Source organism: Schistocerca gregaria, chromosome 1 (genome assembly GCF_023897955.1).
Source record: "Schistocerca gregaria isolate iqSchGreg1 chromosome 1, iqSchGreg1.2, whole genome shotgun sequence".
Taxonomy (NCBI): Eukaryota; Metazoa; Arthropoda; class Insecta; order Orthoptera; family Acrididae; genus Schistocerca; species Schistocerca gregaria.
In genome coordinates this window covers 986,310,616-986,338,234 of record NC_064920.1, presented here as the reverse complement: position 1 = coordinate 986,338,234, position 27,619 = coordinate 986,310,616, and the positions used below count along the sequence as shown (strand labels likewise).

At 40.1% G+C, this 27,619-nt stretch overlaps 1 protein-coding gene across 2 annotated transcripts in view; it reads right to left on the bottom strand.

Annotated features, from left to right (window-relative positions):
• The window catches only part of LOC126277867 (parathyroid hormone/parathyroid hormone-related peptide receptor-like), a 506,877-nt gene that overhangs the window by 344,555 nt on the left and 134,703 nt on the right, over positions 1–27,619 (bottom strand). The window contains exon 2 of one of the 2 annotated variants that reach the window (XM_049977414.1): positions 5,615–5,672. The exons of the other annotated variant lie outside the window; for it this stretch is intronic. The gene's annotated coding sequence lies outside the window, so the exon portion shown is untranslated. The remainder of the gene's footprint in view (positions 1–5,614; positions 5,673–27,619) is intronic. 2 annotated transcript variants of the gene reach the window in all.

The following is a 27,619-nucleotide window of genomic DNA, read 5'->3' as shown; positions in this document are numbered from 1 at the left end:
ATTGTCAATTAATATCGAACGTCTGTAGGATCCTTAACAGTTTATCATTATTATATATTATTACTCAAGTCAAATTACCTTTTTTTTCAACGCATACTAGTCGTACAGGGATGAATGAGGTATTGTTTAAAATATTTTTTAACAGGATTCTGGCATTGCATTCCTATTTTGCACTGTAACTTACTACTTGTGGATGCTCCTATATTTAAGACAATAATTTATTACTCACGAATATGAGACTCCCTCTTTACATTATCTTATTACAAATACAGTTTTACTTGTTTCAAAGTGCTTATTAACGGAAAAATTTGTATACAGTCTGCCATAGATGATAACCGTGACCACTGCGCTAGTCCATTATCTCTTCCCGTGTACAAGTTGGCTTTCCAAAACGAATATACTTTCCGAAACAACAGACATGTTTCTTATTGCCGGCTTGAGTTGCTATTTACCTATTGCTACTAGGGCCTAACGTGCTTACTTTAATTGAAAATATTGGTCGAGTTACAGTTACACGTCATGTGCCACTACTAACAGCCCCTCGTCTCTGCCGTCCTACAAGCCGAGGCAAACATTCCAAATATTAAACATATTTTCAGGCACATGGACGTGTACATAAAAGGATATATTATAAATTCATAATTATTATTTCACGTCGTTCGGTTCATTTTTAAAGACGTTTACTCTTCATTCTCGTAACTAACCTTACCCCAGCGACCACACTTATTCCAAATACTGTCATTATTTGAAACTATGGAAGTGCGAAAGATTCCCACTGGGCCTCTGGTATTCATATAACCGGGAAAGCAAACGCTGTTTCCGAATTATCTCCTTTTTTGTTAACTTCACTGCGTGAAACTTGGGTTGAGTACCTACTAATAGCTTGGAACAGTTTAACAATTGTCAATTACTGATGCAATTTATAGCTGCTGTTTCACTTTATTAATGTACGCCATCGCTCTACATCCCGGAAGACTCTTCTTCATGACGGGACCTGTCGAACGCAATGAATAATGGAATTAATAAACTAATGAATAAATGAATAACTAGTATTTCCCAGTACGAACGAGCGACATATTGCATGGCTACATCGCTGCACTGGAAAATCTAGTACACCTGAAACCGGTTATGAAATCGAATAAATCTCAAGCGGAATTTAGTTTTCCTCCCAAAAATTGCAGCTTCTGCTGAAGATGGAATTGTTGCACAGGAGTTACTAAAAGATATTGTATAAGAAAACATCGCCGGCCAGAGTGACCGAGCAGTTCTAAGCACTACAGTCTGAAACCGCGCGACCGCTACGGTCGCAGGTTCGAATCGTGACTCGGGCATGGCTGTGTGTGATGTCCTTAGGTTAGTTACGTTTAAGTAGTTCTACGTTCTAGAGCACTGATGACCTCAGAAGTTAAGTCCCGTAGTGCTCAGAGCCATTTGAACCATTCCTAAGAAAACATCGCGATGTTATAACTACATATGTTCTGTTGTCTTTAAAGAAAGAAGAAGAGATATTTGTTCCACTAAAGATCGTTTAAAATTTGCGTCTGTCTTAACAGTCAAATGGTTCAGATGGCTCTGAGCACTATGGGACTTAACTGGTGAGGTCATCAGTCCCCTAGAACTTAGAACTACTTAAACCTAACTAACCTAAGGACATCACACACACCCATGCCCGAGGCAGGATTCGAACCTGCGATCGTAGCGGTCGCGCGGCTCCAAACTGTAGCGCCTAGAACCGCTCGGCCACTCCGACCGGCCTTAACAGTCAGAGACTGTGGTTAGCGCCGCTGTCATGGAGGGATTCGTGGAGAGCTGTGAGGTTATTCATGAGCGTGGGGCTGCCAGCATCTGGATGCCCATTAGCGCCAATTAGTAATGTGCATTTTCTCACACTAATAGCTGCTAAATCCGCCATTACAGTACTGTGCAAATGTCTATGTGACCTCGTCATTTGCGTCTGTTACCAGCTAGTCTTAATTATAAACCGCAGCACAACACTACTTTGCTAGAAAGGCGTTCAGAAGATAGGAAATCACAAGGTGATGATTCACTCCCTTAAAAACGGTCTAAAAACCTTCAATTCTATCACCATGAACCACATCCCCCTTGCGGTAGTGACGCTGCACAACATCATCTCGGCATTGGAGCAATTAATCACTGACCGAATCATTTTATAAATCGATATCTTACTGATAACGATGCATGAGGAAAGCCATCAGAATCATTTGAAGACGTATTCTGATTATCCAGTAAATGTTTACAACTTGTTCAATATAATTCTACGTCAGTACTGTATTTACAAACGAAGAAATTCCGACAGTTATACAACCATTAAATACGTTATTTACAGATATAACTACACTGTGTGACTAAAAATGTGAACCTACCAAAAGGGGAGGAGGTATGTATTACAAAATCGAGTCAAATTTACAAACAACTGGGCAGCACGATTCACTTATCAGCATGACGTCGCATCCCCTCTGGCCTGGATATATGCACTGACTCGGTTGGGAAGGGTGTCATAAGGACGTTGCATCCTCTCCTGAGGCAAACTGGCACACAGCTGTTGGTCTTTGATATCCTGGATAGTGGCACTGGGACGAAGTCGAGCTGGTCCCAAGCATGTGCTTTGGGGATCAGATCTGGGTACCTTGCTAGCCACAGTAGTACGTCAATATCGCGCAGACGGCTCGTAGAGACACCGTGCCAAATGCGGACGACAAATGTCCTGCGGAAAAAGGGCATCACGACACTGTCTCACTGTAGGTAAAACATGAGGATGCAAGAGGTCCGTGACGTTCCATTGTGCCGTCAGATTTCCCTAACCACCTCCTTAGTTAACTGAAGATATACCCAGTGGCTGCCCACACCATGACGTCAGGGGTAATACCGCTGTGCCTCTCCAAAACATTGGAAGCTCATGACCTCTCCTAAGGTCGCCAACTTAATCATCGATGATGGTCATTCAGTGTACTGTAGATCCGCGACTCATAGTAGAACACAATGCGACGCCATTCTACATCTACATCTACATCTACATAGATACTCCGCAATCCACCATACGGTGCGTGGCGGAGGATACCTCGTACCACAACAAGCATCTTGTCTCCTTGTTCCACTTCCAAACAGAACGAGGGCAAAATGATTGCTATATGCCTCTGTACGAGCCCTAATCTCTCTTATCTTATCTTTGTGATCTTTCCGCGAAATATAAGTTGGCTGCAGTAAAATTGTACTGCAGTCAGCCTCAAATGCTGGTTCTCTAAATTTCCTCAGTAGCGATTCACGAAAGAACGCCTCCTTTCCTCTAGAGTTTCTGAAGCATTTCCGTAGCACTCGCGTGGTGATCAAACCCACCAATAACAAATCTAGCAGCCCGCCTCTGAATTGCTTCTATGTGCTCCCTCAATCCGACCTGATAGGGATCCCAAACGCTCGAGCAGTACTCAAGAATAGGTCGTATTAGTGTTTAATAAGCGGTCTCCTTTACAGACGAACCACATCTTCCCAAAATTCTACCAATGAACCGAAGACGACTATCTGCCTTCCCCACAACTGTCATTACATGCTTTTCCCACTTCATATCGCTCTGCAATGTTACGCCCAAATATTTAATCGACGTGACTGTGTCAAACGCTACACTACTAATGGAGTATTCAAACATTACGGGATTCTTTTTCCTATTCATCTGCATTAATTTACATTTATCTATATTTAGAGTTAGCTGTCATTCTTTACACCAATCACAAATCCTGTCCAAGTCATCTGGTATCCTCCTACAGTCACTCAACGACACCTTCCCGTACACCACAGCATCATCAGCAAACAGCATTCTTCCCGATCACGGCACCATTCCAAACGCAGCCGTTTGTGTTATGGTTTAACGACAGCCTACCCATGGGACGGTAATTCCCTAGTCCGGCCATTGCTAGTCTCCTACCAATGGGCGGGATAACACAGGATGCTGGAGGGAGCACATTGCTTGTACTCGTATGAGAGGCGCAAATTTGAATGGGTTATGAAGTTTTTGGTGCACAATACGGCGATGCTCCTTTGTGGTCCGACGAGGACGACCAAAGCACTGATGAAGATTACGCCTTATTTCACGTTCCCATGCAGTCCACCATCGTGTCCCTGTCACTGCCAAATGCCCTACATATGTGGATGTTGTAGGATTTGATGAGCCGTCCAAACGGAGATCCACAATGAGGTCGCTTTGAAACTGTGTCATGGCTGATAACGATGTCCCACACGAGTATGCGACACCTCCGCGCCCTTTGCAGCGATAGATCAACATCAGACACTGCTCATGCCCTTTACATACACTATGTGGCAGCGTAACACTAAACACGAACAACGTTCATGCACTCTGTTGGCCGTTATACCTGTCAGAGAATTGCAGCTCTAATCCTTTACGTATCCTCTATAACATAAGTGTACGATGTTATACTGACATCCATTTCTTCTGGGCACTTCATGTTTTTTTGACAGTGTATTACATCAAGGAGTCATCGCTCTATAACTGTAGAAACCGGAGAAATGATGAAACAATAGTGATAACTAGCCATCATCACACGTACTATGGCGGGTAAGATGTGTGGAAACCATAAACTCAACAAGAAAAAATATTATGTGCATTAATACTCAGATAAATATCAGTAGAAGATCATGTATCACTGAATAGTAAAAGAAAAATATTTGTAAGATGCTTAATGCAGAACTGGCAAACGCAACTCAATGAAACAACCCATAGCTATGACAAACTAAAAATGATTTATGTAAAATCGCTTACAGATTGTTTTCTGTCATCAAATGCATTCAGCGCTACTGATTTCTGTTGATGTTGATTCCATTACTCACAGGGATACCTGTAAATGGAAAAATCCCTCACATCAGGTATGGCCAGTGATGAGTTGTGGATGGACTAGAGAATATGAAAAAGAATACAAACAAATCTACCAGTGCACATGCTTCGATACAAAAGATGGAATGAGCATCGTGACAGTAAAGGAAAACTGAACATTTATGTAAGGATTGCGTTTCTGCCTCCCCGTCGTAGAGAGTAATTGAGAAAGTTGTTTGCTCTAACTACAGTACAAGAACCAAATATGTTCTTTTCATAAAAAGATACGAAGCAACTGTCAGTATGAGCTAAAAATAATTGGTTTTCGTTTTTCTTTATGTATGTGCTATGAACTTCAAATAATCAAGGAAACACAATAATTTAAGTTACCAACTAAAAAATAAATTACAGGATCAAGGACTGACGAAGAGACGATAAGAAATAGAAAGAATAATTCACAACAGGTGAAGGCGTCACGGGAAAGAAGAAGTAGTGTTGTTACGTCTATTTGTTTCTACTGTGTACACTATCGGAAGTCCTGAAATTCAAAGACCGCGCTTCAGATAGTGTCAAAGCTTTTCTTATTTATTTTCGTAATAGCAATTAACCAATAATTTGCGTCGTACCTTTATTCGTCTTCAAACGTTGCTTATAGAGACGTCCTTGAACTTTAATGTCATCAGCTTGTCGTTGTTTAAACTATGCTAACATTGAACTACTACAAAATTTGTGAAAGTTTTTATAAGGCAAGAAATTAATGAATAGTTTTATTACCTCAAATTTAAGTGACACAGACTGGAGACCAATGCGTTCGGAACCCACTCAAGACAAACTGAAACGAAAGAGAAACACAGTCACTAAAGATATCAGTGGAAAGTTCCAGGAAACTTGATAAGCTAAAGCCGTACTAGAACGACTCTTCTCTTAGCTTAAGACTGTCAATAAACAGATGATATACTGAGCGACATGAGGATAGACACAAGAGCTCTGGAGGTTATTCCCACGACTAACAGAAGAGAGAAAAATTAAAGTGTAGGGACAAAACCCTACTATTTCTCGATAGTTTGAAAAATGTAATTTTTATACTTCATACCACTTAGCAACAAGTAAAGTAGTTATGAATCAGAAGACTGTTTTGAACCCCACATTACTTTACTAGGCATGGCCCTGTTGGTGGTGGTATGTTGTTGTCTTCATCCGACCTTCGAACTGACTTATCCAGTCAGGTACATGGGGGCCCACAGTTTAACGAGGCTTCCGAACCTCTGTAAACTTATTTTCACTTTGCCAGTGTTAAAAGAATTGATAATTGACAGATAAAAATCCTATAAGCGATGGGTGATCGAACCTGATTGTATGCCACTTTACCCGTGAGCTACTTAGGAAGCACGCTACACGGACACATACCTATTGAAATTAGTTCTCTCCGTCTTGACGGATGCTACTGCAAAAAAAGGTAATTGCCGACCTAAATTTAAATAGTGTAAATGATCGCGCAATTGAATGGTGATCTAATCTCGTTATGTTACATCGAGGTGCCGATTGTATGAACATTTCTGGGTGAAGGTCAATTTCGGCCTTAGTTCACAAATGGAACATTGCTCAGACTCTGCCCTATTGAATAACAATAAACTTGAAACTTCCTGGCAGATTAAAACTGTGTGCCCGACCGAGACTGGAACTCGGGACCTTTGCCTTTCGCGGGCTAGTGCTCTACCATCTGAGCTACCGAAGCACGACTCACGCCCGGTACTCACAGCTTTACTTCTGCCAGTGCCTCGTCTCCTACCTTCCAAACTTTACAGAAACAATAAACTTGGCTCCACCGAAGGAGGTTTAGTGTTGATTTAAATTAGCACAAAACCTGCTTTGCAACACCGCTAAAATCAGCTATTTGCACGATTACAGGGCTGTGACCGAAGTTACTGATCGTACATCCAAGATACACAGTACTAATTATCGAAGATGTATTGTAAAGATAAAAGGAAGCAGGAGAGTTCCGATCAACAAACTTTTCCCCAGTCAAAACTGATTTCATGCTGGAAATCGGATTCGGGCAGCATAAAGACACAATTGAAGGCGAGGAACTGATAAAAGTTACTACGGCTGACAAAGAAAAAGTGAGGAATTCACAGTACTAACAGGTAAACCGTGTCCGGAAATATTTGAAAATGTGTTATGTCAATGATAACAAGACAATGACAAATACAGTATCTTATCCAAATGCAAGAAGACTTCCACATGCAACAAGCCATCGCTGGAAACAAACATCTGTACAGACTCCCTATTACACTTAATAAGGTAAAAATCGTCCCTCTTGCACATGCAACCACAATAAAACAAATACATACCCTCCTCCCTCTCTCTCTCTCTCTCTCTCTCTCTCTCTTTCCCCCTTCGCCTTCTGGTCACACACATACACACACACACACACACACACACACACACACACACACACACACACACACTAAACAAAGACAAATACCATTTCACACACATAAATTAAAAATAAAAGTAATAAACAAGTGATCAATACTTAGTGCTGTGAAGTGCAGACAATAAAAACTCAAATGGCAATTATAAGAAGAGAAACAGCGCCAAAAATGGAACATAAACATAACATGTAGAAAATCGTCCGTGGAACCTACATTACTACGTCATAGAAAAACCAAGCACCAGAACGGTCTATAACCTATAGATATAGTGCTCCAAAATGTAAACTAAATAGTAAAACTATGTACATATTCCAGACCACTGAAGATGCCTTGCAGAGAATAAAGGCGAAAGGCGTATGGCACGAAAATTGTTTCATTCAGTTGTAGTTAGACGGTCCAAGAGTAAAAATTATCAATATACCGTAAGACCAAGAAAGCATTTGCGAATGAGAGGATATAATTTACGACATATTTTACAGATATTACATTTCGTCTCATAGTGAATGCATAATCTGGAACAAAAACTGAGTCAAAACTTCTCAATGTTGAAATTCATAAACTTGGTAGCAGTAATCTCGATAGACCTACGGTTATCGAAAATGGGCAGAAGCTAATTTTAGGGCTGAAGCCACAATTTATTCGTGTTTTCAACACTTACGATGTTATATGCGGTAATTTGCATACTTTTAATACCAATGAATATCATTTGATATGTTCTTGTACTTTACTTGTTCTTCCACAGATTTAAAAAAAAACCACTGCTGGCTACAATTCTTTCAGGCTTCCCGTCCGTTGCACCGATAGCTATACGGGATTATTTAGAATGGTCTAAACAATTTGAGGCGATAGTTCAAAATGTTTCGATTGAGTTAAGGTATTATATGATTATATGTATGGTTATAGCAACACAAGAAGCTTTTTTGTTGCAATGATCTCCAGCAACATGGTGGCCAGACCAACGGAGAAGGCATTTTGGGTGACTGAAATCTGAAGAGCGAGTCCGCAACTGATGCGTGTCGAAAATTCGGGACCTTAGGTACAAAAATTTAAATAAAAACACGATGTCTTTGTGAAGGCGGACGTATAGAGTAGCTGTAACTGACATCAATGCGGACACCTTTGGGCGAGTGTGGGTCGATTTGGATTGTAGATTGGGCGTGTGCCGTGTGACTTGTCTTTTCACACACTCAACATTTGTAAACATGACACAAGAACTTCTTGAGTTGCTATTTCCATATGTATAATCATATAATACAGACACACATAATCATATAAACAAACATTTGAGCTATCACTTCAAAGTGTCCAGATCATTTTGTACAAACCTGTATTGTATCGTGCAAGGCAAGTGCTGCAGCTATAACTGCCGCGCGATTTATTTTTATTCTGACAAGGGGAACCCACTATTGGTAGGTTTCAGATACAGTCCGAACTTAACAGGGTGAAGGAATGGTGAAAATAAAGGGACAACTGCTTTGGCTTAGGCACCAACAGTAAATAGTTTCCGAGAAACGTACGGTTGAAGCTTAGACCTCGCTTCATCAGTCCGGTTGCGCAGCGTGTACTTCAGTCAACTGGTAGCGCAATTGTTGGGAGCACAGCTTTGGATGTATGCGTCCCTTGTTTAAATCCAATATTATGTTCTTTTTCTCTCTTTTTTTCTCTCAAGAAAACTATGTGGCATCAATATTTTTTGTGACATCGTGAAATACAACGGTATTACTGACAAAAGCAATGAGCATTTTATATCGTATTAAAAGTAGATATTATAACCACAAACTTCATACAGTTTTATATAGCTAACGGTAATCGATAATTGCAAACATATAAATTCCAGTATTTCATTTTCTGCCTTGCTACTTACTTTCATGCTTCAAGAGAATCTCTCCGTCCTCCATGTCGATGTCTTAGAAATTCGGAGCATCACGGGCTATGTGCGAAGGCACATGCCACAATCACATTTTTTTTAGTGTGAATATAATTAGAACATCCTCGTTAACGTAGCTACTAGGTATCAGACTATATTCGTGGTAAACTACGTATGTCGAAACATTTTCTCGAAAGACAGAGCCTGCAATTGATTATGGATAAAGCTGTGTATTTAAACTGCATCACGTCTACTTGTGATTTCCCTTTGATGTGCGATGAAAACTGGGCAATTCTGTAATCGGTGAATGTCATAGTATTCTGGAAAGTGTAAATACACGTAAATTGTAATGATAAAAGCTATTTTTAATAATATTTGAAATGCACAAAGTTAACTTAGAGGCATGCACTCTGCCGGAATTACTTTTAATGAACACGTCGGTATTCCAGTTTCATCAACAAACAACCCGTCCTATAAGGAGTTATTGCTTTGCCCACCCAACGAGTCAGTAAAGTAGAAAAACCTCTCCAGGCTTACGCAAGACCACAAAAATTTGTCCAAAAACTGATGTTAGGTTTCTTTTTGAGCTCTCACTATTTTGTGCACATTGCTTACATATTCCGCTGCAGTTCTGTTAATTGGTTTACGTCTTCTAATCGAGAAGTATATTTGCCAACTGTGACGAAGCATGCTGGAATATTTTTACTTCCCCTCTTGTATTGCCATCTTCCTCCTTAATATTCGTTTCTTCAAGTCTGACTAATTAAGATTAACATACGTGAGTATATTCTGCATTTTCATAAAAGAGGAAGGTTGGCCCTCAGTTTTAATGAATACAACACCAGATCTAATTTTGTGCTTATTTTTATGCATGTAATTGATTTTCTAATTTATTTCGACTATTACTACTTAATACTATTGTTATAGGGTAGAATCAGTAATTGTTTTATAAGGTAAATTCTATTGTTGACAAATAAACAAATATAAATTCTGTACTAATTATAAATATTTGGAGGAACAACTAGGCCCTAATAGTATTCTTAAAGGATCTATTTGGCTCTACTTGAAAACATGTTAACAAAACCAGCCCTTAATTAATTCAAAAGTAATTAACAGTTTTGTCAAAAGTATTGTTTGCGTAACGATATCTCTTAGTTTCAACATTTAAACAAATAATTCGGCTTAACTCTTGTAGTAGAATAAACTGTTAAAAAGACAAAATTTTTGGATTTATTCAGTTAATTTAATGAGTTAAGTTTTAATGGTAATTTCTATAAATTAAACTTTGAACAATGTGTAGTTTCAGTACCTATTATTGTGAAGATATATAAGGACCCGAGTTTTGGTACCAAGACAGTCAGTCAACTGCCGAGTTTCAGACGAGACACCTGTGTTGATTAGAATAACAGCAATGCTTCAACTTAACTGTGAAATAAGTGTTACACTATTAGGCCGTGTGTTTAAACAATGGCAGTGTCTACTCCATACATAACATTCTATCCTTTAAGAATTTTGAACTTTGTGGTTAGATTTTTTATTGCTATAGATATATTCAACAGTAAACTTTTGTAGCAGTATGTGGATGTTCGCCTGAAAGCGATTGATGAGGCTTATCGAAAGTTAAACAATAGTTGCACTGGCCATATTAAATTTGTATGTGGGGGAGCTGTGAAAATTAAAGGTAATCAACTGTGAAATGCAAAAGTGCACCTGTCGGTTACATCATTTACAGTAGACAGTACTGCACTTTCACCCATTATTTTTTTAGCTAGTACGTCGACACTGAGAACAGCAAACAAAGAAACAAAAGAAGGCAAACCGTCACACAACGACTAATTAGAGACAAACGAACACTGTTGGTGATAATTTACTGGAAATTGTTAATCCATGTGAATTGTAATGATAAATGCTATTTTTAATAATATTTGAAATGCTTATTTTTTCCGAATAATTCCATTGTTTTTCAAGATGTAACAAAATTACTGCTGCCACAACTACGGCGACAATAAGAGAGAGAGGTAAAACATCAAATAAGACTGAGTTCCAACTCTGGGTGCAAATATAATAGATTCCTCTCGTGAGATGTAAACTTCAACAGCTCAGTATGTTGTACATTAACAAACACTGCCTGAGGCGAAGCAAGTGGCAAACAGAAAAAAAGGTCCAACAAGAAACCTGCGATCGAACGCGACTTTCTCTGAAATGCACTATAGGAAGCAACCGCAAAGCCACTGGCTTATCGCTAAAACTTGACTTTATTATGCATATAACTGGTGTTGTTCATCAAAGTGTGTGCAATTGGCAATGACATTTTATGCACTTGTTCTGTAGTTAAAAATAAATGCTCTATAGTTACCGCTATGCGAGGCTAGAGAACAATTTTAAAAAAGATGTTTAATCGTTATTAGCTGCGGTCAAGCTCCATGTACTTAACTTTTCAACGCAAATTTTAAATTTTCCATTTCTTACATTGCCTGTAAGTGCCTGTAAAATGCCTTAAACTAATCACATTAACTACGAGTCATCTCCAAGAACTGTTATGAGATCGATTGTTGCCTGTATTCATTAATTACAAAGCAGCTCGGTTCTTAACCTAACAGAGGGTAAAGGAATTTTGAGCTTCAGCAATTTGAAAATGGCATTTTTACATACTTATTTAACATTTTTGTGTTAATAGCATTATTTACTTCTTTTTAACTCGGATTTGCGCAGCAGAAAAACGTTGTTTTGTGTTGCCAATAAGGTTGTAATCTGACGACTTTAGCTTAAGTTGACTCTATCCGAGAAATAACGCCAGTCGAAGATGATTGCACTTCACGACGAAATAATCTATGATTAAAGTTAATATAACGCTGATCGCCGAATTCGGTTTTGATCATTCTTGGTGTCACGTGCTTTATACAACCCACCCTTAATTAACGTAAGTGTATTAGTTAATGGTGATCAATTCTACAAGTTAGGTTTTGAGCTACAAGAATGAAGTTAAATTTACTGTGCAACTCAGAACCCCTGAAAGTCACCACACATATATAATTTTGTATATGATGGTGCAAGGAAAAGGATGTTTGTAGATCTCCTAGATTCATATGATCTCATGCAGACCGTGTTTTTTTCCACTAGGGTGCAGGGGAACAATAGCACAGCCATAGACAATATTTTTATTCGTTCTTCATTACTAGATGCGCATTTTGTTAGTAAAAGGGTGAATGGCCTTTCAGACCATGTGGCCCAAATTTTAACACTTAAAGGCTTTTGTACTTAAGCAAATGTCACATATAACTACAAACTATGTAGGGAAATCAATCCAGCAGCAATAGAGAGTTTTTTAAACCTCGTCAAGGAACAAGAGTCGCAGGATGTTTATAGTGCCAGTAACATAGATGAGAAATATAATGCTTTCCTTAACACATTTCTCATGCTCTTTGAGAGTTGCTTTCCATTAGAACGTTCTAAATGGGGTACTAGCGGCAAAAAGCCGCCTGGGTGGCTGACTAGTGACATAAGGATATTATGTAGGAAAAAACGGGACTTATATCAAAATGTTAGAAGCAGTCACAATCAGGCTACAGCAGCCCATTACAAACAGTACAGAAAGTTGCTTAAAATGTTATTAGGAAGGCTGATATGCAAATAGAAAAGCTAAGTCACAGGATAAATTTAAAACCACACTGTCAGTTGTGAAGGAAGTGTCTGGTCAGCAGCACAAGGTATATGGTATAAAGTCAATTTGTAGTAAAATACTTCTGTTTATGATGTATGATATATGTAGAGTATGTTTGTATTTAGAAGCAAATTTCCTTAGGGAAAGACAGATACCGCCTACAAGAAAATAAAAGCGGCCCTTGGAGCAAATAGAAGCAGCAGTATGAATATCAAGAACTCTGATGGAAAACCAATTCTAAGAAAAGCCATCCTGCCATGAGAACCAGACTCCTGCCACACTTGTTCCTTGACGAGGTTTAAAAAATTCTCTATTGCTGCTGTATTGACTTTCCTACATAGTTTGTAATTACAAGCAACATTTGTATGGGTCAAAAGCCTTTTAGTGCTAAAATTTGTGCTGAATGGTCTGAAAGGCCTTTCACTCTTCTACTAACAGATGTTTATGTTTTATATGTGTAGAGGATTTAATAATCATTTTCTGAGCATTGCTGGTGAATTAAATAAATATTTAGTTTCTACAGGGAATCATATAACTCTCTTGGCAAATGCCTTGATGTCTGAAATAATGCTCTGCGATACAGACAAGGGGCAGATTGAGTCGATAATTAAATCACTAAAGACTAAGGAGGACTCTCATAGATATGATGGAGTGCCTATCAGAAAATTAACGTACTGTGCTGCACATGTTAGCCCTGTATTTAGCTATATTTGAAACCTTTCCTTTAGGAATGGTCAGTTTCCTGAACGATTAAAGTACTGAATAGTAAATCTGCTTAATAAAAAGGGAGAAAGGGATAATATAGACAATTTTAGACCTATTTCTATGCCATCAGTGTTTGCTAAAGTTACTGAAAAGGCTGTGTATGTAAGGATAATTGAGCATTTTATATCACACGAATTGCTATCAGATGTACAGTTCGGCTTTAGAAGTCGTTTAACAACTGACTGCTATATTCTCCTTTCTCTGTGAGGTACTTGATGGGTTAAACAAAAGGTTTCGAACGCTAGGCATATTTTTTTATTTAACTAAGACGCTTGATTGTGTTGATCACAAAATATTGCTCCATAAGTTGGACCACTACAGAATAAAGGGAGCAGCTCACAATTGCTTCACCTCCTACTTTAGCAACAGACAGCAAAAGCTCATCATTCACAGTGATGAGAATGGCTGTGATGTGGGGTACGATCGAGTGGGGGGTGTCCCAGGGATCAGTGTTGGGGCCACTCCTGTTCCTTATTTATATAAATGATATGCCCTCTAGTATTACAGATAACTCTAAAATATTTCTGCTTGCTGATGACACTAACTTGGTAGTAAACGATGTTGTGTGCAACATTGGCTTGATTTCAAATAATGCAGTTCATGACGTAAGTTCATGGCTCATAGAAATTAAACTAATGCTAAAGCACAGTAAGGCGCAGTTTTTACAGTTTCTAACACACAATTCAACAAAACCTGATGTTTTAATTTCACAGACTGGGCATGTGACTAGTGAAACTGAACAGTTCAAATTTCTAGGTACCGAACTATCAGTTTAATAAGTCACGGCTGCAAAATACTAACGCGAATTCTTTACAGACGAATGGCAAAACTGGTAGAAGCCGACATCGGCGAAGATCAGTTTGGATTCCGTAGAAATGCTGGAACACGTGAGGCAATACTAACCGTACGACTTATCTTAGAAGAAAGATTAAGGAAAGGCAAACCTACGTTTCTTGCATTTGTAGACTTAGATAAAGCTTTTGACAATGTTGACTGGAATACTCTCTTTCAAATTCTGAAGGTGGTAGAGGTAAAATACAGGGAGCGAAAGGCTATTTACAATTTGTACAGAAACCAGATGGCAGTTATGAGAGTCGAGGGACATGAAAGGGAAGCAGCGGTTGGGAAAGAAGTGAGACAGGGTTGTAGCCTCTCCCCAATGTTATTCAATCTGTATACTGAGCAAGGAGTAAAGGAAACAAAAGAAAAATTCGGAGTAGTTATTAAAATCCTTGGAGAAGAAGTAAAAACTTAGAGGTTCGCCGATGACATTGTAATTCTGTCAGTGAAAGCAAAGGACTTGGAAGAGCACTTGAACGGAATGGACAGTGTCTTGAAAGAAGGGTATAAGATGAACATCAACAAAAACAAAACAAAGATAATGGAATGTAGTCGAATTAAGTCTAGTGATGCTACGGGGATTAGATTAGGAAATGAGACACTTAAAGTAGTAAAGGAATTTTGCTATTTGGGGAGCAAAATAACTGACGATGGTCGTAGTAGAGAGGATATAAAATGTAGACTGGCAATGGCAAGGAAAGCGTTTCTGAAGAAGAGAAATTTGTTAACATTGAGTATTGATTTAAGTGTCAGGAAGTCGTTTCTGAAAGTATTTGTATGGAGTGTAGCTATGTATGGAAGTGAAACATGGACGATAAATAGTTTAGACAAGAAGAGAAGAGAAGCTTTCGAAATGTGGTGCTGCAGACGAATGCTGAAGATTAGATGGGTAGATGACATAACTAATGAGGAGGAATTAAATAGAACTGGGGAGGAATTTGTGGCACAACTTGGCTAGAAGAACGGATCGGTTGGTAGGACATGTTCTCAGGCATCAAAGGAACACCAATTTAGTACTGGAGGGCAGCATGGTGAGTAAAAATCGTAGAGGGAGACCAAGAGATGAATACTCTAAGTAGATTCAAGAGGATGTAGGCTGTAGTAGGTACTGGGAGGCTTGCACAGGATAGAGTAGCATGGAGAGCTGCATCAAACCAGTCTCAGGACTGAAGACCACAACAACAACAACATAACCATGCCTGGGTGAAGAACTGCGCAAGGACTTAGCTTTATTGATTTTGTGCAAGAAATTTATTTGCATTTGTAAATATGGATAAGCATCAGCTGTATAACGGGATGATGACAACAAAAATTGGTGCCGCAGCCAGATTCTAACCCGAATTTCTCGCTTATCGCAGGCCTCATCATTTGCCTACACGAGCATGCCTCATGTCCATACCCAAACTTCCTTATGTCGTTAACAATGTGTCTACAACCTGTACTGGTACATCTACAACTTGAAAGCTATGCCCAGTGTCGGCGTGTAAATACGACATGGCAGTGCCTGTGTTATTCCGAATTTCGATGCAAGGTTCCAACGGACATGCACTGCAATGTCATGTTATTGATTTTATTTCCTTTTATCTCGCATCAACATTCTGTTTTACTCTTTACCCGTAACTTGATAATGGTTAGCTCTGTGTTGTATGAATGTGTGGTTAATTGCGAGTGCATGTGACGTTGTAGAGTCAGTATAGCTCCCTTGGTTTCACGTTGTAGAAACGTAAGAACGCCCGTTTAATTTTTAGCTTTCAAAACTGGTTTGTGGCGTGACTGGACTGGAGATAACAGCGTTGATCCCACTCTTTTTATATGTTCGTCTTGTGATTGGTCAGTTAGATCTGCGTGCGAACTACGGATTTTTCCACCGAATTCCTGTTCGTATTTTTGTTCAGTAAACGGGTGGGGAGCTGAGTAACGGGCGGAAGCATTTTTATCGTCCACCTGATTGGATGAAGCCTTTGGCGTCGTTCTTTATGAAGATTGGTTGGCAAGCACCTTCCCCCCCACCCTTTCCCTCCCACCCCTGTCCCCGCTCAGGGAGCTTAGCACCAGAATCTGGGATGTTTTTGAAAGTTTCGGGATACTAAATCGTAATCTGAAGGTCTGGTGAGTAACAGTTGGTGCTCTCGAGCACATTCAGGGTAAAACGTTTTTGGTTGGTAATCCGGTTAAACATTTCCTTTCATAATGTAGATAACCCGTGCAGTAATTAAATCCAGTTATCCGGGAGTTAGGTAGCTGATTTTCGCGTATGTAAATTTTATCTGTTTTCAACTTTGATTTTGGAAGAGCGACACGTCTTTTCGTTAGTCACTCCCATTAGGATTTCTTCAGTGTGCTCTACAGATTCTCTTGGGCAGAATGAATGGTCAGATGCCAGGTTTGGCGGCAATTCATAATTCGTAGGAATTATTGGTGAATTTCCGCCGAAGAGCCAAAGAGACTGGTACACCTGCCTAATATCGTGTAGGGCCCCCACGAGCACGCAGAAGTGCAGCAACACGACATGGCGTGGACTCGACTAATGTCTGAGTAGTGCTGGAGGGAACTGATACCATGAATCCTGCAGGGCTGTCCACAAACACGTATGAGTACGACGGGGTGGAGGTCTCTTCTGAACAGCACGTTGCAAGGCATCCCAGATACGCTCCAGCGGAAATCTTTACAATCGGAAGAGTGTTGCTGGAGCCACTCTGTAGGAATTCTGGACGTGTGGGATGTCGCATTGTCCTACTGAAACGGCTCAAGTCCGTCGGAATGCACAATGAACATAAATGGATGTAAGTTACCAGGCAGGGAGCTTGCATACGTGTCACCTGTTGGAGTCGTACCTAGACGTATCAGGGGTCCCATATCACTCCAACTGCACACCCTCCACACCATTACAGATCCTCCATCAGCTTGAACAGTCCACTGCTGATACACAGGATCCATGGACTCATGTGATTGTCCCCATACATGTACACATCCATTCGCTCGATACGAGACTCGTCCGCCCAGGCAACATGTTTCCAGCCATCAACAGTCCAATGTCGGTGTTGTTAGGTCCAGGCGAGGCGTAAAGCTTTGTGATGTGGAGTCATCAAGGGTACACAAGTGGACCTTCGGCTCCGAAAACCCATATCGATGATGTTCCGTTGAATGGTCCGAACGCTGACACTTGTTGATGGCCCAGATTTGAAATCAGCTGAAATTCAGGGGAGGGTTGTACTTCTGTCACGTTGAATGATTCTCTTCAGTCGTCGTTGGTCCCCTTCTTGTAGGATCTATTCCGGCCCCAACGATGCCGGAGATTTGATGTTTTACCGGATCCTGATATACGCGGTACACCCGTGAAACAGTCGTACGGGAAAATCCCCACTTCATCGCCACCTCGGAGATGGTGCGTCCCATGGCTCGTGCGCCGACTATCACACTACTCTCAAACGCATTTAAATCTTGATAATCTGCCATTGTAGCAGCAGTAACAGATCTAACAACTCCAGAATGAGATTTTCACTCTGCAGCGGAGTGTGCGCTGATATGAAACTTCCTGGCAGATTAAAACTGTGTGCCCGACCGAGACTCGAACTCGGGACCTTTGCCTTTCGCGGGCAAGTGCTCTACCAACTGAGCTACCGAAGCACGACTCAAGCCCGGTAGAGCACTTACCCGCGAAAGGCAAAGGTCCCGAGTTCGAGTCTCGGTCGGGCACACAGTTTTAATCTGCCAGGAAGTTTCAGATCTAACAACTGTTCCAGACAATGGTTGTATTATACAGGGATTGCCGACCGCAGCGCCGTATTCTGCCTGTTTACATATATCTGTATTTGAATACACATGCTTATACCAGTTTCTTTGACGCTTCAGTGTATATTCCAGTGACTTACTTCCACTGCGGTAGCGAGCACTTGAGCTTTTAATCCGTTCACAAGAGCAACTGCTTCCCGTTTTTCCGATTGCACTTTCCTTTGCTGACAGAATAAGGTTGACGGAATTCGTCAATAAACCAACCCCCAAAGGGAATAATTAAAAACAATGGCTCTGAGTACTATGGGACACAACTGCTGTGGTCATTAGTCCGCTAGAACTTAGAACTACTTAAACCTAACGACATCACACACATCCATGCCCGAAGCAGGATTCGAACCTGCGACCGTAGCAGTCGCACGGTTCCAGACTGCGCGCCTATAACCGCGAGACCACCGCGACCGGCGGGAATAATTATATTAAGGTTAATTTCACTTGTTAAATTATCGCTAATTTTGTGGGGAGAATACCTCGTGTTAATAAATGTAATTTTTTCATGGAGTATGATTCGCTTTTCTTATTACTTACATGCTTTCCACTGATGCCCTTTATCTCCTATGACCAATGAGTATAGCTGTCCAGCTCGAGAAAAGTCTTTTAAATTGTCAGTGACCTTCTCGAGCACTGCCACCTTACTAGGGTAAGGAGGTTTGCTCGTCCCTTTATAGCACATACAGAATACCATGGCCAGTAAAGGCGCAGACGGCAGGATATCTGAAGGGAAAGCAGCAGGGAAGTGGTGGGGCGGCGCTACGGACAGGCGCTGTAGGGGAAATGTCGAGCGCTGGAGGGGAAGAGCCGTTCCAAACTGAAGCCTACACTCACATTTTTGCCACTTCTGCTTTCGTTTGTATCTAAAAAGAATTTCGCCGACAATGGAACAATTTATTTTCGTCTGGCTTATTTACCACTTGTAAATTTGAGAGAAGTGTCACGAGTAGCGAATGACTCGCCCAGCACTTTAGATGAAAATAGGTCACAACACATCGATCACTGTATCCTGAGCAGACTCTACCCTGGGAGCTATGCTAGCGGGATCTGAAGGGGACATTATACATGAAATAAGATGAAATTTGACATTTTCTGTTTTCTACCCCACAATGTACTTTGCACTTTTCTGAACATTTTGGTGTATAATACATTAAAATCAGACAATTGTGAGACCTTCAAAAAATATTTTGAATGTTGACGTGTGACTCAAATTTCACAGCTATGCGTATACTGCCCCAATTGATCATTCATATCTTGGGAACTACACAGTCTAGAAGGCTGTGAATTGCTTTATTTTGTGCCTACTGCTGCGTCTCAGAAGTTGGCATTACGAATAAACAAATCAGTCCTTTGTTTCTGATACTAGTTTCCGTTGAAAGTAGTGTGGTTATCGGCTGTTTTTGTAGGAAGCTAACTTATATTGATTTTTATACATAAATAAAATGACTAAGCGTAAAAGTGACTTCAAGAAACGCAAATTTGCGGGTAACAGATATGTGAGACCCGCATGTTCTTCTGAAGTACTTGAAAACACGTGTGCTAGCAGTGAAGGAAACCACGATGATGTTTTTGAAGTGACCACGTCCTCTAGTGCACTGAAAAGGAAAGTATCTTTAGAAACGGGTGACAGTGGTAAAAGTAATGATATTATGGCAATCAAACTTATTTACAGAGATTTAGCAACTCCTGAGCTATTAAAGAAGTGTTTACATGGGAAGACCCAGAATTGAATGAGTCATTCAATAACGTTGTGTGGTGCCATTTTCCTAAAAATGTATTTGTTGGCCTAATGACTCTAAAGTTAGCAGTGTCTGATGCTATAACAACTTTTAATGGTGGGAACTGTGAAAGACGTAAGGTTCTGGAGAAGTTAGGGGTAAGATTTTGACAAAAAAAACAGTCAAAGGGCTGCAGGAACTGGATGAGCTACATGTACATGAAGCAGAGTTAGCTTCTTAGCAAATGACAAAAGAAGCAAGAAAGAAAAGGAGGAGGCAAGCACTGGGCTGTTGTGACACTGAAGAAGGCACAGACTATGGGCCATGGCAATTCTGGTACATAAAAGACGCAGAAATGTATGTCTGAGCTAATTTTTTTGCAATAAATGACACGTTTTCTAAAAAAGTACTGATGGTAGAGACAGAAATTTTCACAGCATGCCAAGTGTGAGATTCAGCACATATGAAACTAGAATAATTAAATTGAGAATTTGAAAAAAAAATGAAATCTAGTTCAGTGTATCTAGAAAGGTGTATTCAATAATTATGGAAAATTGTAAGTTGGTGCCTTAAAAAGATTCCAAGATAATGTGTCACAAAATTCGATAATAAAAGTAATTGGGGTGTACACTCCTAAAAGTAGAAAAAATAGACTGAAGATATTTATGAAACCCTACAAGAAAGAAGGGGATAAATAAAATAAAACGGGTCACCTATTAATCTGCAGAGATTTTAATGCCAGTATAGGAAATAATCTAGTATCTGGTCCCTGTAACCGTCGGAACTTTCAGCGAACAACACATTAATGGTAATGGAGATTCTCTTCTACATTTTGCCTCAAGGAATGAACTGAAAATTACTAATTGTTTTGGGAAGAGAGATATGCATAAATTCAGAGATAAGTAATAAATTGCATGATGGCCAGTAGCAAAATATGCAATCAAGTTCATGATATTCGTGTTTGGAGAGATAGCGACATTCACTCGGACCACAACCTAGTGGTAGCAAGAATAGCTATCCTCGCTGGATGGAAGACAACAGAGTTCAAACAAAAAGAGAAGAAGGTTTTAAGGTTCATCTGTTACAGGATGAGAGCGTAAAACATCAATACCAAAATAGACTGAATATTTGCCTATACCAGACATACAAGTGACAGTTTGGAAACAGAATGGCAAAATATAAAGCTGTGTATCGAACAGGCCGCAGATGAATCACTAGAAGAAAAGAATAAGAGGACAAATAAGAAGGGCGTTAGAGTGTGGAACGAAGATCTTGCAGAAGCAGTTGAGGAAAAGAAACTAGCGCATCATATTATAATAACAGAATATGAATGAGCTGCACATTATGAACAGCTTTGGTTGAATAAAAACCGAGCATCAGAGACAGACACATCCGAAATGTATAAGCCATATGGCGGCGATTTCACAATGATCCAAGAACTAAACAATGCTCTGAATAAAACAACCAGAGAAAGACCGGAAAGCAACGGGACCAGACGGCGTAATCGCTTAACTACTTAAATTTGGGCGGTTATTGTTAAAACTTAGACTTTTTCATTTATACAATATGTTTTGGATAAGACGACAAACACCAAAACTATTGACAATGCCAGATGTCGTATTAATCTTTAAAAAAGGCAAACGAAATGAATGCAATAATTACCGTGATTTAACATCAAAGGGCACAGCATGCAAGATTTACGCCAAGATAATAAATCAGTGCCTACAGATTATTACCGAAAATTTGTTATCTGAAGAAGAAAATAGTATCAGAAACGCGAGATCCTGTGCTGATAATGTTTTCACAAGTACCAAATTACAGAGAAAACAAGAGAGTTCAGTAGCGAAACACGCATCGTATTTATAGACTGAGAGAAAATCTTCAACCATGTAGAAGCAATAAAATTTATGGAATTTTTGCACAAGAAAGGATATCTGCAACAAATAATAAAGTGATAGAAAGCCTATACAGAGGTACAAAAATAAGAATAAAGACTAATCATGCTACATCTGAAGACATGTCTACAAATCAAGGAGTCTGAAAAGGGTGTAGTATATCTCCCACACTTTTTAATGAATACACTGACGACATTGAAACATAGAAATAACAAACTGATCTTGCCTTAAGATTATCAATAACATATTCTTTAATACAATTTTTTTTGCAGATGACTTTGCAATTGTACAGGATAGCCATAAACTTAACCAACTTGCTATAGAATATAATACGAAAACATCCATTCCAAAAAGCAAAAGTGATGGCTATCAAACGGACGAAACTGGCGAGGACTAAGTTCATTAGAGGAAATAAAACCATCGAACAAGTTAGTTCTTTCAGTTATCTGGGATGTATTATAAGCTACTAGAATGAACTCGAGATTAACAACAAACTGCATAAATATCAGATGATACATCGAACAATCGATAGAATATTGAGAAACAAAGGGAGTAAAGACAGAAAACTAAAGTTTTACTAGATAATGGCCGCATCCACTTAACTACATGGAAGTGAAACTTGGACAACTGCTGAAAAGCAAGAAAGTAGATTTCAAGTATCAGAAATTATATTTCTACGAGGAATGAAGGTCTGCACAAGATTAGATAGATTAAGAAACGAAGACATAATAGCAAAACTTGGGATATACGCAATAAATGAGAAAAATCAAGCCTAATTGACAAGGCTAGTTAGAACATCTTCACAGAATGCCAGATTCTAGACTACCAAAACAAGCCTTAAATTTCAGAATTTTAGCTACCAGATCCGTAGGAACACCAAGAACATCATCCAGTCAAATCGGAAGATTACAAGAGCTGACAAGTGCCAGAATTATTGCACAGTAAGCTTAACAGTTCACGTGTCTAAGAAAAATATAGAGAAGAATAAAGAAATTATTCAGATAGTGAAGGGAGACGAAAATTTAATAGTCATGGGTGACTGGAATTTGAGTGTAGGAAAAGGGAGAGAAGGGAACGTAGTAGGTGAATATGGATTGGGGCTAAGAAATGAAAGAGGAAGCCGCCCGGTAGAATTCTGCACAGAGCACAACTTAATCATAGCTAACACTTGGTTTCAGAATCATGAAAGGAGGTTGTATACATGGAAGAACCCTGGAGATACTAAAAGGTATCAGATAGATTATATAATGGTAAGACAGAGATTTAGGAACCAGGTTTTAAATTGTAAGACATTTCCAGGGGCAGATGTGGATTCTGACCACAATCTATTGGTTATGAACTGTAGATTAAAACTGAAGAAACTGCAAAAAGGTGGGAAGTTAAGGAGATGGGACCTGGATAAACTGAAAGAACCAGAGGTTGTACAAAGTTTCAGGGAGAGAATAAGGCAACAATTGACAGAAACAGGGGAAAGAAATACAGTAGAAGAAGAATGGGTAGCTTTGAGGGATGAAGTAGTGAAGGCAGCAGAGGATCAGGTAGGTAAAAAGACGAGGGCTAGTAGAAATCCTTGGGTAACAGAAGAAATATTGAATTTAATTGATGAAAGGAGAAAATATAAAAATGCAGTAAATGAAGCAGGCAAAAAGGAATACAGACGTCTCAAAAATGAGATCGACAGGAAGTGCAAAATGGCTAAGCAGCGATGGCTAGAGGACAAATGTAAGGATGTAGAGGCTTATCTCACTAGGGGTAAGATAGATACAGCATACAGGAAAATTAAAGAGACCTTTGGAGAAAAGAGGACCACTTGCATGAATATCAAGAGCTAAAAGATGGTAACCCAGTTCTAAGCAAAGAAGGGAAAGCAGAAAGGTGGAAGGAGTATATAGAGGGTCTATACAAGGGCGATGTACTTGAGGACAATATTATGGAAATGGAAGAGGATGTAGATGAAGATGAAATGGGAGATACGATACTGCGCGAAGAGTTTGACAGAGGACTGAAAGACCTGAGTCGAAACAAGGCCCCCGGAGTAGACAACATTCCATTGGAACTACTGACGGCCTTGGGAGAGCCAGTCCTGACGAAACTGTACCATCTGGTGAGCAAGATGTATGAAACAGGCGAAATACCCTCAGACTTCAAGAAGAATATAGTAATTCCAATCCCAAAGAAAGCAGGTGTTGACAGATGTGAAAATTACCGAACTATCAGTTTAATACGTCACAGCTGCAAAATACTAACTCGAATTCTTTACAGACGAATGGAAAAACTAGTAGAAGCCGACTTCGGGGAAGATCAGTTTGGATTCCGTAGAAATGTTGGAACACGTGAGGCAATACTGACCTTACGACTTATCCTAGAAGCTAGATTAAGGAAAGGCAAACCTACATTTCTAACATTTGTAGACTTAGAGAAAGCTTTTGACAATGTTGACTGGAATACTCTCTTTCAAATTCTAAAGGTGGCAGGGGTAAAATACAGGGAGCGAAAGGCTATTTTGAATTTGTACAGAAACCAGATGGCGGTTATAAGAGTCGAGGGACATGAAAGGGAAGCAGTGGTTGGGAAGGGAGTAAGACAGGGTTGCACCCTCTCCCCGATGTTATTCAATCTGTATATTGAGCAAGCAGTAAAGGAAACAAAAGAAAAATTTGGAGTAGGTATTAAAATCCTTGAAGAAGAAATAAAAACTTTGAGGTTCGCCGATGACATTGTAATTCTGTCAGAAACAGCAAACGACTTGGAAGAGCAGTTAAACGGAATGGACAGTGTCTTGAAAGGAGGATATAAGATGAACATCAACAAAAGCAAAACGAGAATAATGGAATGTAGTCGAATTAAGTCGGGTGATGCTGAGGGAATTAGATTAGGAAATGAGACACTTAAAGTAGTAAAGGAGTTTTGGTATTTGGGGAGCAAAATAACTGATGATGGTCGAAGTAGAGCGGATATAAAATGTAGACTGGCAATGGCAAGGAAAGCGTTTCTGAAGAAGAGAAATTTGTTAACACATAGTATAGATTTAAGTGTCAGGAAGTCATTTCTGAAAGTATTTGTATGGAGTGTAGCCATGTATGGAAGTAAAACATGAACAATAAATAGTTTGGACAAGAAGACAATAGAAGCTTTCGAAATGTGGTGCTACAGAAGAATGATGAAGATTAGATGGGTAGATGACATAACTAATGAGGAAGTATTGAATAGGATTGGGGAGAAGAGAAGTTTGTGGCACAACTTGATCAGAAGAAGGGATCGGTTGGTAGGACATGTTCTGAGGCATCAAGGGATCACCAATTTAGTATTGGAGGGCAGCGTGGAGGGTAAAAATCAAAGAGGGAGACCAAGAGATCAATACACTAAGCAGATTCAGAAGGATGTAGGGAGATGAATAAGCTTGCACAGGATAGAGTAGCATGGAGAGCTGCATCAAACCAGTCTCAGGACTGAAGACAACAACAACAACAACAAAGAAGTAAACTTAGAGTGTGTTAATTGACTATCAGTTTGGCTTCAGGAAAGGTAAAGGCACCAGAGAGGCAGTTCTGACGTTGCGGTTGATAATGGTAGCCACATTGAAGAAAAATCAAGACACGTTCACAGGATCGTCAATCTGGAAGAGGCGCTCGACAACGTCAAATGGTGCAAGATGATCGAAATTGTGAGGAAAATAGGGGTAAGGTATAAGGGAGAACGGGTAATATACAACACATACAGGAATCAAGAGGTAACAATAAGAGTGGGAGACCCCTATATAGCGTATAGATACTATTCTGACAGGTGACACATACGTAAGCACGTGTCTGATCACCTGCATCCATTCTTGTCCATTGTACATTCCGGCGGATTTTGGCAATTCCAGCTGCACAATGCGACACCCCACACGTCCAGTATTGTTACAGAGCTGCTCCAGGATCACTCTTCTGAGTTTAAACACTTCCGCAGGCCACAGAACTCCCCATACATGAACATTATTGAGCATATCTGGGATCCCTTGCAACGTGCTGTTCAGGAGGGATTTCTACCCCCTCAAAGTCTTACAAATTTATGGACAGCCCTGAAGGATTCATGGTGACACTTCCTCCAGCACTACTTCCGACACTAGTCGAGTCCACGCCGCGTCGTGTTTGGCGCTTCTGCGTGCTCTATGGAGTCTCACTCAATATTAGGCAGGTGTACCAGTTTCTTTGGCTCTTTAGTGTAAAAGAAAGGTTCAAAAACGTAGTTACAGTTCAGAGTGAAAGGATATATGTGATAAGATTCGCTAATGTCATTGCTATCCTTAGTGAAAATGATGAAGAAGTAGAGGATCTACTGATTGGAATGAATCGTCCAATGGGTACAGAATATGGATTGAAAGTAAATCGAAGAAAGACGAAAGTAATGAGAAGTAGCGGAAATGAGAACAGTGAGAAAATTAACATCACGATTGGTGATCACGTAGTAGATGAAGTTACGGAATTCTTCTACCAAGCCAGCAAAATAACCTATAGCGGTTGGATCAAGGAGGACAATCTAGCACTGGCAAAGAGGGTATTCCTGGCCAAGACAAGTCTACTAGTATCAAGCCAATTTCTGAGATGTACGTTTGGAGCACAGAATTGGATGGTAGTGAAACACGCACTGTGGGAGAACCGGAACGAAACAGAATCGAAATATTTGTGATGTGGTGCTGCAGAAGAATGTTGAAAATTAGGTAGACTTACTAGGTACGAAATGAGGAGGTTCTCCGCAGAACAAGCGAGGACAGTAATATATGGGAACACTGATAAGAAGGATAGGATACCTGTTAAAATATTAGAGAATACCGTCATCGGCAGTAGAGGGAGTTGTAGACAGTAAAAACTGTAGAGGAAGACAGAGATTGGCATACATCCAGGAAATAATAGAGAACGTAGGTTGCAAATGCTACTCCTCTGAGGCGGAAAGATTGGCCCAGGAGAGGAATTCGTGTCGGGACACATCAAACCAGTCAGAAGACTGATGACGCAAAAAAAGTGAAACAGTTTTTATTTAGAATTCCTTCTAAGTTTTGTCATGTTTGTCTACTGTTTTGAAAATCCATCAAGAAATTCAGTCTCAAATTAAGAGGTGTTCAGACTTGAACAGTTGACATGGAGAAAGTGTTGACAGGGTCGCCAGTGGGAGCGACAGGGAGACGTGTTCCCAGAAGTAAATAGTTTTGTCAGTGGACACAACGCAGTTTTTAGAAGGCGGGGCGAAGGTTCTAGACACTGACGCAAACGCCGTGCATGGGCCAAACCCCTCTGGACGTCTCTCAGGAGATTAGCCTGCAGTCCATAGAGGTACCAGACGGACTGGCATGGCAGGTACAGGACGAGTTCCCTGAACTCGAGTGAAAATTGTCAGGCTCGGGCTCACCTGTTATTTCCAGGATTGTCAGCAGCTCGTGGTCTCGCAGCCGCGTTCTCGCTTCCCGAGCGCGGGGTCCCGGGTTCGATTCCCAGAGAGGTCAGGGATTTTCACCTGTCTCGAGATAACTGGGTGTTTGCGTTGTCCTCATCATTTCATCATCATTCATGAAAATTGTAGATTGGGCTGATCAATGGTTGGGAATTTGTACGGGCGCTGATAACCGCGCAGTTGAGCCCCCCACAAACCATATATCATCATCATCATCATCATCATCATTATCATCATATCCAGGATTGACTCTAGAACTTTTCAGAAGCTAATTATGCAGAAACTGCAGGTGAAGAGTGAGAACGTAGGAAAGAGAATGAAAGTGCAGAATTAGAGGATCTGTACAAGAAAATTAAAATGAAGACTACTGATTAGGAGAAGAGGCTAG